General features: G+C 40.0%; 1 long non-coding RNA gene across 1 annotated transcript in view; it reads right to left on the bottom strand.

Annotated features, from left to right (window-relative positions):
* Window positions 1-3,223: 3,223 nt before the first annotated feature.
* LOC142082384 (uncharacterized) overlaps window positions 3,224-18,806 on the bottom strand; it is a 36,777-nt gene continuing 21,194 nt past the window's right edge. Inside the window, exons 4-5 of the long non-coding RNA XR_012673692.1 lie at window positions 6,776-6,876; window positions 3,224-3,304 (exon numbers count right to left, since the gene is read on the bottom strand). This is a non-coding gene — a long non-coding RNA (uncharacterized LOC142082384). The remainder of the gene's footprint in view (window positions 3,305-6,775; window positions 6,877-18,806) is intronic.

Genomic DNA, 18,806 nt, shown 5'->3' on the forward strand with positions numbered 1-18,806 from the left:
GTGTAAATACAGACTGATATGGCCCTCTATTAATTTCTAAAAATGAATCAATCAAATGGATAATAGGAATCTAATAAACACCCCTATCAACATTTTCCTTCTAGCAAGAAATTACAAAGTTTGATATGCAGTTCTCTGGTCCAGAGGGAGGCACCAACTAAGCTACCTCAAAATAAATTACATTGTTATTGTATATCTTGTTTGTTGTGGCAAGCGAGCAGATGTTAGTCAACTACCAGAATAATAAGGCTTTGATATAATTATCTGATCGAGAGCTGCAATAGACATAAGGAATGCTGTAAAGGTGGTTTACCACAGATTCAGTCCAGGCATTCGTAGAGAAATCTGAGTTTAGTGATCTGGAGCTCTAGTGCATTCATTGCTCACCATGCATTTGTAATTATTTAGGCTTACATGACTTATGTTAGGTGTGACTGTGTATATTTCAGTATTTAATATCATCTCCCATACTGAAAATATTTCGTAGCAACAGTTTTAACAACGTATTGCTGTTAACCTTGTAGGACTCTGTTGGCTTAGTTTCTTGCCAGTCTGCTTCTCTGGAGTGTTTCACCTGAGTTTATTTTAAGTGATAGCATCATCTTAATTTGAAGTCCCTTTAGACTTCTTGTTAAAGAGAAACTTGGAAGTTAAGATGGAGTTTTTTCACTCCCCAGAAGAGGCTGGTTCTTACGACTAGCCAGCAGTGGTAGCCTGATCCCTAGCCCACATCTGGCCAAAGAAACATGCTGCATCTTGTCTAAGTGAACTCTAACGATTTTCCAAAGTAGATTGTTCCCAACTAAGACCTTAAGCCATCTCGCAAGTATTAACTTTTTTACATATAGTTTCTGATCTAGGGCAGACCAATGGCTTTTTGATCACTTTGAGCGAAACCATCTACTTGAACCAAGGGAGAAGATGGGGGTCTGCTGAAGAGACGATATCTATTAGCTGCTCTCTGATGCCCTAGGTGGACGGTGTTGAGGGACCGAGTAAAGCTGCCCAGGTTGATGGCATGGTGACCTGTGCCAGGCACAGTGGCAGCGTTGAGAGCTGATGACACCTTTAAAGAAAGGTTCTGCTGCTAAATGCTGGGAAAAGGCAATTCTGTAACAGGTAGGCAGAGTACAGATGGGGTTTCTTGTCTTTTGTGGTTGTCCTAGCCAGATGAAACGCGTTTCTAGCCTGGAGATGCCCTCTACGGTGGCATCCTAAGTCACGACCCTCCACTTAGATTACAGGGAACCTAAAAATAGGGCTTCAGCATGGCTAATGGAAATGCCAAAAGGCAGATTTATCTACACTGTTCCTGTCATTGCACTCATGCCTTCTGAAATGGGCATTAGCTTTTCGGTGTCTGCAAGGTCAAATCTTGAACAAAAGAAAAGAGGACATTATTGAAGATGTAAGTTCTTGAGCCAACGTTGGAGGCATGTTTGGTGACAGCGCACTCAGGTCAGAGAAATGAGGTCTTGAGGTTGGTTCTGATTCACAGGGGAAAACTTTCAGCTGGTCTAATCATGAAGGGATCAAAACTAGCTCTTAGTCCTCTTCTGATTAATGAAATAAATGGCATGAGGGCACAAGACTCCCAAAATACAAGGGAACATCAGTACCACATTGTACATCAGTAAGTTCCTACAGTTGCTGTGTTTGTACAGGACATTTTGAAAGCGTACGGAGGTCGGGGAATATTCAGGTCAGATACTATTCCCAAAGTTGCACTTAAAGTCTCTGGGAAATTGGTGATTACAAGCAATGATCTGAGGAGATACGACTTTCTTCGGCTCCATTAAGTGAGCAGGTTCATAGCTCATAGAGGAAGTTTTATCCTGACTAGCAGAAGGAGATGTAAATGAGAATTAGTCCTTAATCTGTTTGGTTCTCCAGCAGTACGGCTCTTCTGATCACCTGGCTGAAAGTGAGAGAAGGATCTCACATACAAAAATCTGAATTAGTCCATACATTCCTGGAGAAGATTAGCATAGAAAGAGATAGGAGCAAACTTTACCTAAAAACTATTTGGTACTACTCTAAAGAAGTGATACACCTTAAAGCAGCTCCTTATCATTCTCCATTAACTCTCTCAAAGTTGAAACATTGGATAAATATCAAAAAATTAACCCAAATTCTGCATATAATTTTCTTCAAAGAAGGTGGTGCTGTTCAAAATCAAGAAGCCTGGCACCAGTCTTCACACATGAAAAAACATATCCCACTTGGAGTATGGGTCCCTGAGGACTGTCAGGCATCATATGTTCACACAACCCTCTGGGCTCATTTGTTTATTGATTTGGGTAGTTCGGCTTACGGCCGTGCAGCAAAAGCACTAAATAAAGAGCAACTTATGTAGTCAAATACATACAACATTAAAATCAAACAGATGTATACAAAATAGAGAACTTAAACATATATAATCATCTTTACTAAATGCAACAAATAACAGGAGATACAATCCAGGCTACAATTATCTGGCTCAGTTAAATTATATATTATAGCAGCTTCAAATTTCGTTAAACGAATTACAAAAGTGATGATATAATATGCCTGTGATGCTGCTGTCACTGAAGATTGGTCTTGCAATAATACAATTCTTACTTTTTCCTCTCTTTCATTTTATAAATGTGAAGTAGGCAGGAGTAAATAATTTCTCTAAGTAATACAGAGTCTGTGGAAAAAAATGGGTTACTTCTCCGATTTCATCGTAACAGAGTAACAAGTAAATGTTATTATGCAAAGTATGTTGCTTAATGCCTGGATGCTTCTCCTTGAGAACCATATTCTGCTTAAATGACATAAATATTACCTATGCTATTTCTTCTATAACATATAGGACGAGAGGAAATGGCCTCAAGTTGCACCAAGGGAGGTTTAGGCTGGACATTAGGAAAAATTTCTTTACTGAAAGAGTGGTCAGGCCTTGGAACAGGCTGCCCAGGGAAGTGGTTGAGTCACCATCCCTGGAAGTATTTAAAAGACGTGTAGATGTGGTGCTTAGGGACATGGTTTAGTGGGCATGGTGGTGTGGGGTTGACGGTTGGACTCGATGATCTTAGAGGTCTTTTCCAACCTTAATTATTCTATGATTCTATGATATGTAATAATATAAAAGGCTTTGATTTGACAATGTGATTACAAGACAAGAATACTTGATGAAGAAGTAAAAAACATACCTGCGAATACTGGTAAATGTCTAAATGGGAATGCATTTTAAAGCTCTGGATCATTTAGACTATGGACACTCTTCCTTAGTTTTGCGCTGGTGACTGCTTTCTGGCTGCGCAACAATTGCATTTATTGCCTATGAAGGTAAACAGAATTGCCTTGATTTGTATGGCACCGAGATAGTTTGTCTAGACTGTAAAAGCTGCACAAATCTAACTACATTTAAGATGTTTGCCTAGTTACAAACGTAACCCCCTTATGAACATGTGTTCAGAAGGCATAAACCACGCAAAAGCTGGTTATGCTTGTATCAGTACATTACCATACTAAACTAAGCTAAGTTTTGGTTTGGTTGTACCATCATATCCACTCCAGTAAAAGAGAAATTAAGAAAATTACCGTCCCTCACCAAAGAGGTGATCCCTAACTGTGTGTGTATTCCTTGTACAGAGTAAATCACTAATGATTTGTTTAAAAAAACGCATTTTGCTTTGCATTGAAACAGATCAGGAATACCTGGTTTCAACTCTTCTCATGCAGACGTGGCCTAAATAATAAAAACCCTATAAACTCTGTTAAACAGTCACAATCTTTGCAGGAATTCTGCAGTGTTTGTCATTTGGAAACATGGCCTAAGATGCAAAGCTCCTACCCAGATAGGTCTGAGCCAGCTCACATCTAAGTTTTGTTTTCATCCTCTAAAGACAGGGGGAGGTTACAGAGTTCTCACCGGGATATGAAGTTTCCAAAATATGAGGCTGCCCATGTACACTGTCAACGCTCAGGCCCACAGTACCATTTAATTTACTGTCATGAACAAAGAATATTCCATGAGGTGGTAAACTGAATCTCACTTCTCGTTGTGCAAGCTGCTGACAGTTCGGAGGAAATCCAGATGCGTTTGCATGGAGTAAACTTCTGTAAACATGTTCTGCACTCCAGCAAAGAAGTAAATGTCAAGGTAAGCTTGGCAAGCGACAAAAAAGGATGAGTCATATTTCTCCAGTTTCCAAAGATGCTATCTTTCACCTTCCTCAGTACTGTAGTCACAAGACTGACAATGTTTCTGCTCCTTTATGAGAAACAGTATTCAAACACTGTGAGTAAATGATTTAGTGGAGCCCCACAGTCATTTTTCACACATACTTTGTTTTCATTACCAAAATCTGGAAGGAATAAGTTTCCATATGCAGCAATCTATGTGCAATTGCCTATCTAAAATGTTTATAAGTCACTCCTCATCCACACTTTTAGCTGATGTATTTACATTAAAATATATAGGATGAAGTCATTTTATTAAAGGCTTCTTGTTAAGTAATTAATGGAAAATGTTATGTCCGTTTTGCAAAAGAAGAAACTGAGGCAGCATCACTAAGACCACATTTCCAAGCAATCATTAGCTTTGAGTTGCTTAACTTCTGATTAACCAAATTGACACGTCTTGGAAACTCATTTTTAAGACTGCTATGCGCTTGTTGTTTCAATTAAAGTCAACAGGATCTGTATGCACCTAGCAGGTCTGAAATTCAGGCCAACTACTCAGAAATCAAGGAATTAGGAATGAAAGGCCACTTTTGAAAAGATTTGCACAAGATTACATGTGATGTCTGGGACACAGCCCAGAACTAAACTCAGTCCCCTAGCACTCAGTCCAGAGAATTAACAGAGTAATTATAATTCCTGCTAACACTACTGATTAGTAAGTATTTTCCTAAAAGAAGCATAAAAGTACTTCTGTCTGGCTCATCCCTATTCCCTACTGGTTTGTTATTCCGACTGCACCTAATTAATACTTTTTCTCTGGAACGATTAATTATTCTCACTTTAGTGAACAAAAGTCAGTACATGATACAAATATTGTGATATTAGATGGAGAACCCAGCAGTTTATAAAAGGTTTTCAGCTGAGTTCATCAGCGGTTTATGCTAATCAGATCTCTCAGGTGAAACTTTATGAAGTACTCCTTTCCTCTCATGACCTAAGGTGTTGCCATTTCTGTTTCAATTTTTCAATTTTTAAAAAACTGAAATACATAGGAGAGTTTAATGTTTACAAATGCAATGCAATTTGAATATTTACATGTCTAATATCCCAGGATTGTGACTTTTTTCATACTATCCAGGTAAGGTTTTTATGTAAAGAGATTCCAGATTGCTGATTATTAAAAATTACGTTTATTCTTGGCCCTATTCTCCTACCATTACTCATGCAAATACTAATACTTGAAAATGCAGTGGAAATGTTCTAATGACATGGTGTTGTTCTGCGTGATTAGCATTGCAGAATACAACTAGGTTCATTTTTTTGTGGTAAATTTCTACCTAATCCAGATGATATAACCCAGATAATATCTGGAATATAAAAGCATTTGTGGTCTGTTGAATGCACCGGCAGGCTGGAGATTTCTAAGCATGTCAACTTAAGACGATATAAGTATAAATAAAGCTCATCATTTACAAAGGAGATGGAAGCTATGCTTTAATGCATTCTTGATTATTGCTTACGTACATCAATATGCATGCTGATGCACAGAGAAGACATTTATTTCCATGCCAACGAACAACACCAAACCTATTTTGAAAAAGCAAAGTCACCACATTTTCATTCAGTTCTGCCTATTGTCCTAGCTAAGTGCAAGGAAGAGAAGTATCCTGAAAATCCAGAATTCAGAAACCTCATGGCAAGCATCTCCAAGCTAGTGATAGAAACATTTCCGAGACAGGCATATTGGCATTATTGCTTTAGAAATCTCCCAAAACCGGGTTTCTATATTTGGGAGTGATTTCTGGTTCCTCTTGGTTATGAAGAAATCAGAAAGATTTCTTACAGCACTGGCCCTGGGAGCCTCAGTTTTACCATTCTCAGGCTCCGTAAGTAAGTGGAGATATGCAAGAGAGAAACGCTAAATGCGGGAGTTGGAATTTTGGTTCAGAGAAGCTCTGATCTTACCTGCATGGATTCGTTCAACTTTGCTTTATCCACACTTAGCAATGTGATTCCCTCAGCTATGCCTGTGCACATCCTTTGAAGTGACTGGGATGACAAGACCCCAGGAAACTATCAGCCCCTGTATAACAGCCAAATAAGACCTTCCCTTACATCTTCTGTCCCTCATCACCTTCTCTCCCAGCCTGCCTCTCATATACCTCTGCCTTTGCATTTCCATATGTCAGTTGCTATCAGTTCCCTGCTTCCTGCCACTTTCTCTCATAGTATCTTTATCTTTGTTTTTTAAACACTGGAAGAAACAGATAAGTGAATTAGACCTGTCAAATCCACCCATATTGCGTAGTCATGCCCTGTAACTGTGTGTTTATTGTGTCCTCCTGCTGTACCTTTTTCCCAGTTACTCAGTCTCAGATCAGACTTTCAGGGTGGAACTCATCCCTCCTGACTTCAGACATGAAGCCCTGAGCCAGCCTCCCATCGTCCTGCCTTACAGCAGAAAGAAATAGGTGCTTGGAGACATGATTCACCTCATGCATTTTAGATTGCTACCTTTGGATGAAACTACTTGAATCTTGGAAGACCCTCTTTCTTTCCACTGACTAGAAGGGTAGCCCAGATAACTAGCTCAACAGCTGATAGCCCCATTTGAGATACTTACCCATTTGGTCAGACAAATCTTTAATTGTCCTACCCCATGTAGACTGGGGGAAGCCAAAGGGAGTTTGAAATAGGGAGATGGTGAAAACCACAATTCCAGCTCTAAACAGAAAAAAGAACAACTTAAAGTTGGCAGTACCAAACAACTATCTACTGTTGCATGTTTTTCATGCAATTGACCTTTTTAAGTTGATGATTTGTATGTTATACATGAAACAAGGTTTCAACAAAATCCAAATCAACAGAGACTGTAATCCCCAAAATCATCTGGTAAAGAAAACTTTTATGCTACAGGTTTGGCTTGCTGCTTTAGATGTTACAGCTGCCACTCTTCATCCAGTTTCTGAACACTAAAGATTGGATTTATGGCCCTACAAGAATGGAGGTGAGGAATCATAAGAAAAATAAGCACGCTGATTCACATGAAAAGTATGCGCCAAATAAAACCTTAAATCATTTTATGCAGTCTGTCATTCAAACATATTTGACTGTCATCCAAGCTGTTGGAATTGTCTTTCATACAGAAAAAAAAATCTATTTATTTTTAGGATAATTGGAAAAGCAACAGATTATCTTGAAATTAATGAATAGGTCAAGTTGTTTTTATAAGCTTAATAATATTTTCCATTGTCCCTCCCTCCTTAACACCTATCTTTGTTGCCTAATCATTCACATACTTTATTTTTTTGCGTTTGGGTGAGTCATGAAGTGCACATTATGATGATAAATATATCATCTCTGCTTCCTCTTAGTTTTAACTCAGTGGCGTGATTCATGCCATAAACCTATTTTACTCATTCTATCCTTTGTTGTTCATAACCTTGACTCTGTTAACATCAACCAACAGTACTGCTGGAATCACATGTTTTTACTTAAAAGCTAACGTAAAGGTTTTATCTGCTTTACATTTTATAAATTCAGTCTGGCACATTTTTTTCTATTACACCAGTTATTCACATGAAATCACAAATGTTATTGTAATGCAAGCTGAAGAAACTCGCCTTATATATGAAGGTGATATTTCCCCTATATGATGCTATTTAACTGATTTATATGAGTTAATTAAATACTGTAAAAGATATTTAAGAAGCTCTTTCTTTTTTTTGCAGCTTAGGCCACAATTTCAAGCTCAACTGGGACTACTTCCCAGTGCCAGGTTAGAAAATCGATGCACCCTCTGTGTGTGGCCCAAACAGACTTATACTTGGGGCTTTCTTGCCCGACCCCAAAGACTATACCTATATTCACACCATCCCTGAAACCCGGAGTATGCACTTTGCTTCTCCAATTTCATCTGAGTAACAAATGAATTTGTAATAGTTCCGAGACTGTAGTGGTTGACGATCCTGACTGAGAGCAATTACGTGTGTGTCATTACAGCAATGTGTAGCTGAGACGTAATATTCTAAAGATAGTAATACATCATTATGTATGCTTGTGACTGAATAGTAAGGGAACATAAGCTCTTTCTTAAGAGGAAGTTACTGGAAAGTTAAACAAAAAAGTAACACAATATGAGTTGTCTTCCGAGCAATCCTTTCAGAAATAGGAGGCTCCATCTTGAAATTAAATCACTGATCCACCACGTTTGTGAGCTCAGAGGAAGACAGAATGATTAGAAGTCGCTGGCTAATGATAAGGTGGAGAGAAAATGGTGAGATCTTTTGGACGTGAACACAAAAGCACGCACACATGCTGTGGGAGTCTCTGAAAGCAGAAAGATAACCTTTTTTAGCTTCCAGCCTCAGAAAGGGCAAAGAAGTGCAGAGACTGTTTCTTGTAGCTACAGGGAGTGCTTTTTTTTTCTGAAAACAAATAATTTCAAATAAAATATTGTGTCCAGTGATAACCAATAACCGGTGGCCTGTCTTTCCGTTCAGGACTGAATACATGCCAGATTTATTCGGAAGGGGCTTTGCGGGGAAGTGATGTGGGAGTATGTGCTATGAAGTTGTTAAGAGATGGGGGGGGCAAGGAGGGCCAGGTGGGGAGTGGTGGAGGAGGAGACTGGGAAACTTCCTAAACTGGCTTCTTCCTGGTAAACCTTGATCTGTTGCTCTAATGGGACAAGACCTACTGAGTGCAAATCTGCTAAGGTAACCAGATTGAATAGCCCTAGACCAGTTCTTGGTCCAGCCCTAGACCAGGAAATTGCATGGCAAATTGACTGAGTGATGTCTTTTTCACTCATGCAAATGGAAATCTTACTATTAACTTCAGTGGGTCAAGACATGTACATTAATTAAAGCACCTACTGGATCTTGCTTTTTAAATGTCTTATTTGACCATGGATCTTTGAACATCTTCAGTAGCCATTTCATTCACGATGTTTAAACAGCAATAAAACCTAATTTTCCGTTTTCATTCAAGGATGGAGGTCGGAGTAAGTTTTAGCATAATTCAAATTCCTACGGCTAATTTTAATATTAAGATTAAACAAGGAAGTAGTGTACTACTTGAAAAGCTCCTTTCCTTGGAAATCTAATTTATAGCATGATGTTGAAGAAAGAGGCCAGGACTATCTAAACACTCGCTGTCCTGTTTACTATAGTTATCAGCTGAGAAGTAGTGTACGCGCATTACAGAACGGTCAGTTGTTCTGGTACAGCTTACCTAGCTGGAGCTTTTTTCTTTTTTTTTATTTTCAGGATGACCGCTGCCTGCTTACCCTGGCTTCAGAGGAGCGCAGCATGCAAGAGCAGCTATTTCCATACCTACGAGCTAAACCTCTCCTGCAACGCCTCGCCGGCCTGTCCCACACCCACCCCTTCCGTGGCGGGCTGTGCCCTCCCTCCCTCCCCAGGTAGAGACGCGGCGTTCCCCCACCCATGGCCCCGGCTCCTCCAGCACTCAGCCATGCTCTGCAGCAGGTCCGACTGGATCTGACGTCTGCCAGAGACTGCCCGTCAGCAGTTGGGTCAGAGAAGGTAAGCGCAGTGACTGAGGAAGGCTTCTCCCAAGTAAAATATGACTTATTCATAGGAACAGAGCACTACGCTCGGGGAGAAAAATGTTAATGTGAGACAAGGCAATGTCTCACTCGAAAGGTAGGCAGGCCTAACTCTTCCTCGGACCCCTCCTTTCTGGATGGAAATGCCTCTGAAGAACTTCACTTTTCTTAGCCTCAGAGCATATTTCTGTTTTGTAATCAGGCAGCCCCTCTGTTTTCTGTGTCCATGAGCTTCTCTTGCCAAGCTCATCTGGTGAAGAAGCTAATGGACACTGGAAACATTCCTCTGACTGCCCTGCTTCATGTACTGTACGCTGCACATCAGCACGAGAGGAGTCCCTGTTTCTAAAATTGAACTGTCTCTTTATTAACAGCCTCATTTCCCCGGGACACTGAGCTAGCAAATCAGATGCAGACGACTCGCCTGGCTGTGCTGCCTCCAAGCTCTGCCTTCCTGCAACATGTGCTCTTCCCTCCGAGTTCACCACAGGTAATTTCATTTCTAAGTACTTATAGGTGGCTGGCTATCTGCTTGTATGCTGCTTATTGCACTGGGAATCTGGGGAAAACTCTTGAAATGATTTGTCTCCTTGCTGCTTTGACAGACCATGCCATGAGAAAGGGACATGGAATATGCAAAAAGAGAATGCAATGTCTCCCAAGATCTCTATAGTCAATTTTAAAACTGTTTAGAAATCTCCTTGTTTGGTGTTTCATTGAATTATTGGTTGGCAACAGAACAATTATTCTATAATTTACATTCACAGAGTAATCTGGAAAGTAATCATAAATGCAGATGATCCTTTTTTTACGTAGTGTGTATATATAAAATAAACAAAATCAAAACTCCTACTTCATTTTGTGTGTGTTTTAAAGTTCTGCACGTTAAATATGAATGGCATTATCTAAAGATATAACCTACGGATTTCTTTTTCTTAAACACAGTGACTATTATCTTGGTTCAGGAAGTAAATTAAATACTTCAGAATATAGACTATCTTTCTGAATATAGAAAAAATTGGGTGGGACAAATATTTGCTGCATCTTGTATTACTTGTAGGGAGTAGTTGCTTTCCTTGTGTCATTGCAAATGATATAAACACGTTATTACTTGCTTGTTGGCATACAGGCTAGAAATAAACTTCTTATCTATTTAATATAAGCCCTTCCTGCTGGATCTCAGGTTTCTATCCAATGAATTCAAGAGTTGCTCTCAGTTTTCAGGCTATGAGTTGAATCTCAGCCCCACAACTGTCAATGGGAGGTTTGCCATTACATTAATTGGGACCAGGATTTCACTCAATGAGTATTTCTTGGAGAAGATCTTAAATACTGTGTTAATAATCAAATGAGAGAAATCTCAACTTACAAGTATGTAAGGCATTCATTTATATCCTAATGCAAAATGACTTGGTCAATACCCAGAGGCAGTTAAATTAAGCTTGGTTAGAGCTTTTACTTGCTGCTAAAAATTCAGCAACTCATATCTAGAATAGGTTTTGTTTTCACTAAGAGAGAAACAGACTCCAGATATTTAGCTTGTGACACAGCTATAATTTATTTTAGATCACGCATCAGTCTATAGCAGATGGCTTAAGCTGCCAATGTCAAAGGCTGGTTGTCTTAGAAGCCCTTCTAATTGTGCTAGAAGGTTATGCATCAAGTTACGCATAATTGTGCATAAGGTTCTGTGGACGGCACAACACGCAGGCATTTTTCCTGACAAAACAGGTGAATACATTAGCCAAGGATTTCTGTCTTAAAAAGGAAGTGTTGCTTCAGTGACAGCTGATCAGTAGTGCTCTTTAGCTAAAGAAATTCAATTGCCACTTGACAGCATGAAGATTAGTGACTTCTTAATACACCCAACAACAGCATCTTGAGTTTGGATCAATAATACTATAGCCTATGTGTACTACACAATAATACACAACATTTCACAGATGCTATTCCCCTAACCATTAGGCTTTAGGTTGGAGCAAGAAGAAAATAATACAAGCTCGCTACATAAAAATACAGTCTTGCTATTTCTGAGTAAACTTTTCAACACAAAAGCAAGTTCGGATCATCGGAGTGGTGAAGAGAGCGTTCAGTGCAGCACCCAGGCTGTGCAAAACCCGCTTTAAGCCAACTTTATTTTCTCCTGGTTGCGGAACCCTGTTGGGGCTGGTGTATAGCAGAGAGTTTAAAGGCTAGCGTAGATGCCAGCAGTCTCAAAAGGGCTATTTTAGTAACCAGGATTATTGGAGCATAAAGGAACCACAAAGCCCTTGCTCTCTGACTGCCTTGTGCCAATAGCACGCAGCGAGGGAGCGACAGAAGGCGCTGATAGAGCACATGAGGTTTTTGCTGTTCTCGGGGAATCTCTTCATGACCAACTCCTCTGGGATCCCTCTGGGACTCACACAAATCTGCCCTGATTTACCAGCGTGCTGGTGTTATAGTTTTGGGGAGACAGCTGAAGTGCTGCAGATTACATTTTAAAGACGTGATGCTGACAAATTAAGTTCAAAGTCTTAGCCAGGCCCGTCCAAGTGGCAGCTCTCCAGGGCTGGACAGTTATAGCAGTAACTTCTATAAATCTTTTCAGAAGCTCCTTGGGCTTCAAATACTTCCAACATTTCGTCATTCCCTTCAAACAGGGAAAATTGCCCAATTCCTTTTTGGAGGCCAGCATAATTATACTCTCGGAAAATAATAATAATAATAAAAAAGTTTAAAAAGCAGAACACTGTAGTTCACACCACGTGATAGAATTAGTTAATTCTCACAGTAAATACTGGCAAAAATGTTAATACAATGGCTGTCTTAGCTGCACTCCTGTAAATTTATGTTGATGCAAAGAAGTGCAAAAAGAGATTTTAAGAGATTTGTTTGGGACCCTTCTTTGTAGCTGGGGAGCAGTTTAATTTCAGATATAAAACCTCTGCCAAGCTGTGTACATGTCTTGCTGTACACTGTGCATTTCTTTATTTAAACATGTCCCAAACAAAATCAACTGGACAAAATGTTTGTGTTGCTTTACATCTACTGCCTTTTCCTTCATCGTATTTGCTTGCTACTGCTGTCCCTGTAATTAGCATTCTGGAATATTTTGGAGGAAAGAAATGTGAATGCAAGTGTCAAAGAAGTCTCTCCCATCTACAGCAATAAAACTGATCGCATTAAAACAGCCAAAAGCTCACAGGACAGCTCACAAGACAGTATAAGCTGTATGCTCATGCGGCTGGATACCTCCATGAACGATTCAAATAAAGTATCACTTGTTTATAAATGAAAACTCTCCTGTGAACTCACGCTTTACAGTTAAGCCTCCAATGAAGGCATGCTCTTTTCCTGTCGTGACTGAAGTCATCTTGATAAAATTTAGCATCCATCCTCACATACTGTATGTATAACAAAACAAAATGAACCAAAAGAAATCAGGTGATAGAACCTGGGACAACTTTACATGGCTTCAAAAGAAGAAGAGAATCAAACTGGTGAAGATTCAAAAAGAAAATGAAAGGAAATAGCAATCTGATAAATTGAACAAATGCGATGCACTGTTACGTTTCAGACTCTCAGAATACCTTCACTTGGCAGGGCACTACATTGCCTGTCACTCAATTTATTTTTTACACTGATGCATGATGAAGGTGATTTTGGTGTTCACACAATGTCTTAATTGAATTAATTCATCTGACACAAAATCCTCTCCATTTCCTACATGGTAAAAAGGAAACAGAGCCATTACACCACCTTAACTGACTACTTATATAAATGAGCTGCTGGATTTATACCAAGGTGAAAATCACAAAAAGAGGAGATCCAAAGGACTACTGGATTGAGAGACTTTTCCTAAAGCATAAATTGTTGCAAGTTCATAACTTCAGTTTAAGCAGCACCTTTTGGTTTCTACTTATAGGCGCGATCTAAAAGAGGAACTTTGCGATTATTAACAAGAGAAACACGCTATCCAGGAGAAAACAGATGGTAACTGGAAGAAACCCGCAGGTGTTGCTGTGATGCTGGGGTGGTTGCCATTTCGGCACCGTGTGGCAGGGGTGATGAAGGCTCAAGGCCAGCGGAGGTGAGGTCCTTCCAGGCAAAGCATGTGGGATCTGGAGGATGGAGCTGAGGAGGAGGATACCTCCGTGAATTAAAACGTGGGTGGTGGCCTCGCAGGGGGAAGACCAGAAGAAGCAAAGAGCAGGGCCAAACCAGAAGAGAGCCAATTGCCTTAATTTTAACAAGTGATTAATTATATATTGGGGTGGGGTTTTTTGTCAGTGAAGAAATTGTATGTGTTCCTATGAACTGAAAAATGCACATGTTTAACAAAGTCTCAGCGTGGCTTGCACAGCACCTTAAAAAACAAGGCCTGTGTTTACAAGAGGAATACTCAGAGAGCCAAGGTGTAAGGCCTGTGAGGAAAAAGGAGCTTTGCCTGCTATAGTACTTAAATACTGAATCATTTCCAGTATTCTGTGCCAGACAATCATTCCGATGCATGTAAGTTGTACCAGTATGATCTGATACGTCAAGAGGCAAGCAGGTTACATCAGTTGTCATGATCTTATCAGAACACAAAACCCGTGTCTCTTTTTGTGTTCAATGCATCATTTCCCAAACTATTTTTCTTGTGTTCCCTTCCCAGATGAACTTTTCCATTCATTGCCTGCTAATTCCTCGATGCAATTAACATGTCCCAGCATAATTCCTGTAGCTCATTACCTGCTGCCTGAGCATAACCCCAGAATTTGTTTAGCTGTCGCTCTAGTAGCCTGAAGGCTATTTCAGTCACTAAGACAGCAATTCAGTTGCCTGACTTGGGTGCCTGATGCTATTTGAGAAGCTCTGGGGTATCTAAGCCACACATCAGAGCTGATGACACAAGATCCATGGGAGACCTACAGCCTTGTCGAGTGGCAGGTAGAGACAAGGGCGGATGACCTTTGGTTCATGTGAAGTTACACAAGATGCCTACATTTGGGTAACTGGATTGAGCCTCAACAGCTGATCATAAACATATTATTGTGCCGTGGAATGTTCAACTTAAATATAAACCAGTATTTTCACGCGGGTTAACTTTTCCTGGTGCTGTACATCTTCCCTTGCAGTCTATTCTCCGAAAAGCAATTAACAAGTAATTATGCTCTGCCTCATCTCTAGCTCATGGAAAGGAACCCCAAGTACAGGAAGCTAGAATAACATTCAGAAGTAAACTGTTATTTACACATTTTTTCATTTGCCATATTAAACATATGCATCATTCAGTTTCTAAGCTTGGGTTTCAGTAGCCATAGAAACTGAAGAAGACTAAAAATGGCATCACTTACTTCCTTTTTTATTTACTGATCTTGAAAAGGATTTCTGAATCTGCAGTCCTGTATTGTATTTCATGCGCAATTGCTGCCAATCTAGTTTTATGTCAAATACTCCATATAACTTAAAAAACATTATCAGGTACCTCATATTTTAGCATTTCATATTAAAACTGAAGCAATGGTTCAATTGTGGTACTATTTCATTGCACTTAAAAAAATTTGCTTTCCTGGGTAACTCTGTCCACCTTACGAGTAGATGTTTTCATATACTGTGTTCCCACTTTATAGTCCTACCGTTTTTCATTGCTTGCTACATACCCTCCTTGGCTGCTGCTGAGAATGATGTTAGCAGAAGAAAATTGATCGTAAAGTACAGATGCTAGAAAAATACTTAGCACTCAAAGCTGTTCCTATGGCAACTGAGGCCTACAGAAGTACTAGAACATATATGAAACCTCACGTAGTTTTCAAGCATGGCATTTTTGCAAATGCTGATCATTATAAAAATACCATATTATACCATTTTTTTCTGTTAAAATTCCTAGACATACATGAAAATGGAACAGACTTCTTTTGATATCATAACTAATTCATTACTTAATTATGCTTTTGGGATGTCAGTTGCCATACCACATTACTCCTGGATTTACAAGATGAAATCATGTTAATATTAAAAAAAGATGATATAGTCATACATATTCAAGTATGTTATCTTGAAGGTTTTTAATGAAATGTATGCACCTAGGATTAAAAACCTCCTTTATTTTTCCTAACAGCTTTATAAGTATATAAATCTAGTTAAGAAATTAACCTTGTATGTATTTTCCTGTGTGAGTTGCCTCCACTTTCTGAAACAGTCATTGCAATAGATTAGAAAGTCCTGGTCTGGTCCAGGAGCCTGATGTGAAACTCGAGGTTTGCCACTCATGCCTGGCGTATGTCCGGCTGAGCTCACCCCCTCTGCCCAGGGCTGGTTTCGAGGGGCTGCATGGCCCTGATACCAGGGTGCAGCCTGGTCCTGCTTGTGGGTTCCTACCTGGTGCAGAGGCGACAAAGCAGCGAGAGCAGGTCATCAGCTGCGAGGTAACATCTTCCTTGTATACACAGCCCTTAAATACACAGGAAAATAACCATATGACAAACCATAGGGATGATCCAGGCTGAGGGTGATCGGTCCTTGCTCCAGTGGTAGCTGGAGTCTTAGCAGCAGCAACTGTGGCAGCACCCACGTGCATATGGCTTTCCTGTAGATGCATCACCAGTGCCTGCGTGCTGCTAGCCCGCAAGTTTGAGCCTGTTCCAATGAACTTGTACATGGACAAGGGTATGTGACTACAGCCCCATGGTCCGGCCATACTGCCGCCTGTCCAGATCCCACTGTCTCACTCTGTGCAAACCATCCAGTGGCGTGCTCAGTGAGAGGCACTTGTCTTATGGGTCAGGTGAAGGGAATTTTCCACATTAATCCATCTCCAAAAGTGTATTTCCCTCCGTGCTCTCATGAGATTTGCTGTTTTCCAACACAATAGGTCTGTGCTCTGCATCTTTAGCTTTTCTGTGCATGAAGCCTTCATAATTCATGCAAGTTAAAAAAAATGTTTCTCTTATGCTTCAGTTGGTCCCTTGTCCCGGGCTGTTTCCACCTCAATAGCCAACTACTAAAATTTAACATTCAAATTCTTCCTGGGAAATACAGGCAAGAGTCTTGTCAGCAAAAATTAATATCCATGCAAGGAGCTTCATGATACAATGATTTTAAGGTAATAATTACTTGCTAGTGTTCTTTCTCAGTCACTGAAGAATTCACCATCCACAGGGTCTTTCAGGCTTTCTCCTAGGACCGTCTTTTATTAATATAATTCAAATATAAGACAGCAATGGAACAATCCATCATCTTGCATCACTGGGGTCCCTAAAATAATATTTCAGGCTGTGTTTCTGTCTGGCCTCCTACTTGATCCTGAGTGGGGGCCTACAGTCACCTCCAATGTGATCGAAGAGGCCATGTACATACCATTCTTCACTGAACACCCCATAGGAAGGGACCTGGATTAAAGTCTCTCACAGAACCTTCCCTGCTTTTGGATGTTTTCTTACAAGCTGTTTTACCACTATTGTCCTCAGTTACCATGATACAACACAGAGGAATGGGTAATCTTCAGAGAGGTTTGTCCAGAAATCAAGAAGTAGAAGACACTGAGTGCCATCCTCTGCTATCACAAGCACTGCATCAGAAATGTATCTATACATAAAAAGCAAAAGACCTTAAAAATCAAGGTTTTGTTTTATAAGTGTAAAGCAAAAGTGACATCCAGTGGCCTGCAAATCCAGACAGATTGTTTGGAGTTCATATTACAAAAGCACTGCAGAATTTTTCAAAGGCAATTTCATCTTCTTTGCTGACTTCCATGAATTTGCCCTTCAGTAGCCTCTTCTATAAAGTTGTAATTCGACTTAAAAAATAAAATCATTGTGCTAGAGTGGTGAACAAATTTGGTTTGAACACATAAGGTTCTCAATAACACCACAGTCAATAAGAAAACATTTAAAGATTGCGTATAAGGTCAAGAAGGAGAAAGGTTAACTTCACAAGGATTTGCATACTTCATTCTTGACATTGAACCTAAGGAATGCTTTATAATTGGTTTCTAAAATTAGATCAACGCGAATGTAGGCATTTTATAGGCAATTTTATAAATGTGAGTAAATAATGAGCTTGATAAGATGTGCCTTCTGGCTAAACATTTCCCAGATCACTCTGCAAAGAGGTCCCAATTCCACAATGTGCTGATCATCTCCTAGGACATGATAAAGCCCCATGGGAGGCAAGGTCCTTCTGCCAGGAGTGAACCATGCAGCAAACCAACAGTTCTGAGCAAAATTGGAAGAGCCACTCAATGGTGGCAAACACGGTGATAGGAGGGAACCTAAACCCCCATGGAAAGGAGTGAAGAGCATCAGCACTCTGAAACCAGGGCAGGCAGGGAAGTACCAGGCTATGACATTTTGCAAGCCCAAACTATTTTGCAATGTGCTCTTGTCCTGCCTTCTTAAGTAAGACCGATTTCAGGTGGATAAACCTGCCCATATAACTCTGCTAATGCACCGCTGTCCAGAACTGTTCACAGGGTTTTTTTCTATGAAGAGAATAGACATAAGCAGTTTTCAATTGCTGGACCTCTGCCTTCTGGTACTAAAGGCTATCAATACACACAGTAAATCCCAGAAAATAGATGGGAGAAGACAAAGAAAAAAATACAATCGAAAGGTGTTGTACACACAAGGAAATGAACAGTGAAAGATGATAATCAAAAAGACAGGAGCAAGAGGCATTGCAAAGGGGGAAAGCCTAGGCAGTTGCTCTGTCCTCTTTCCCGGAGCAACCCCCAGCAACAGGAAGACTGTTACAAATACCACCACAGAGTCACCTTTTTCTCTTAGGAAACCAAGACCTGAGGTAGTCACGTTTTCTCACGTGCTCTCCCTCCCTCTCTTAGAGTTCTCTAGTCATCATACTGGAGACAGTTTCAAAGGTAAATAGATTGTCACATCAGTTTTCACTTGGGATTCAGATTTACCTAAATGAGAAGGCCTGTCTGTATTCAGTAACTTTTAAAAACAGTTGAAGGAAAGTTAGTAAAACACTAACCCTTTTGAGTTCTTTCAAGGGCAAGAGGCTCTAGAATAGACACATTTTGAGCAGTGACAATCTGGATCCAGAAAGACTGCCAGTCAAAAATCACATGAAAGGAGCGTGGTAAGGAAGCGAGAGA

This window comes from Calonectris borealis, chromosome 1 (genome assembly GCF_964195595.1).
Source record: "Calonectris borealis chromosome 1, bCalBor7.hap1.2, whole genome shotgun sequence".
NCBI lineage: Eukaryota > Metazoa > Chordata > Aves > Procellariiformes > Procellariidae > Calonectris > Calonectris borealis.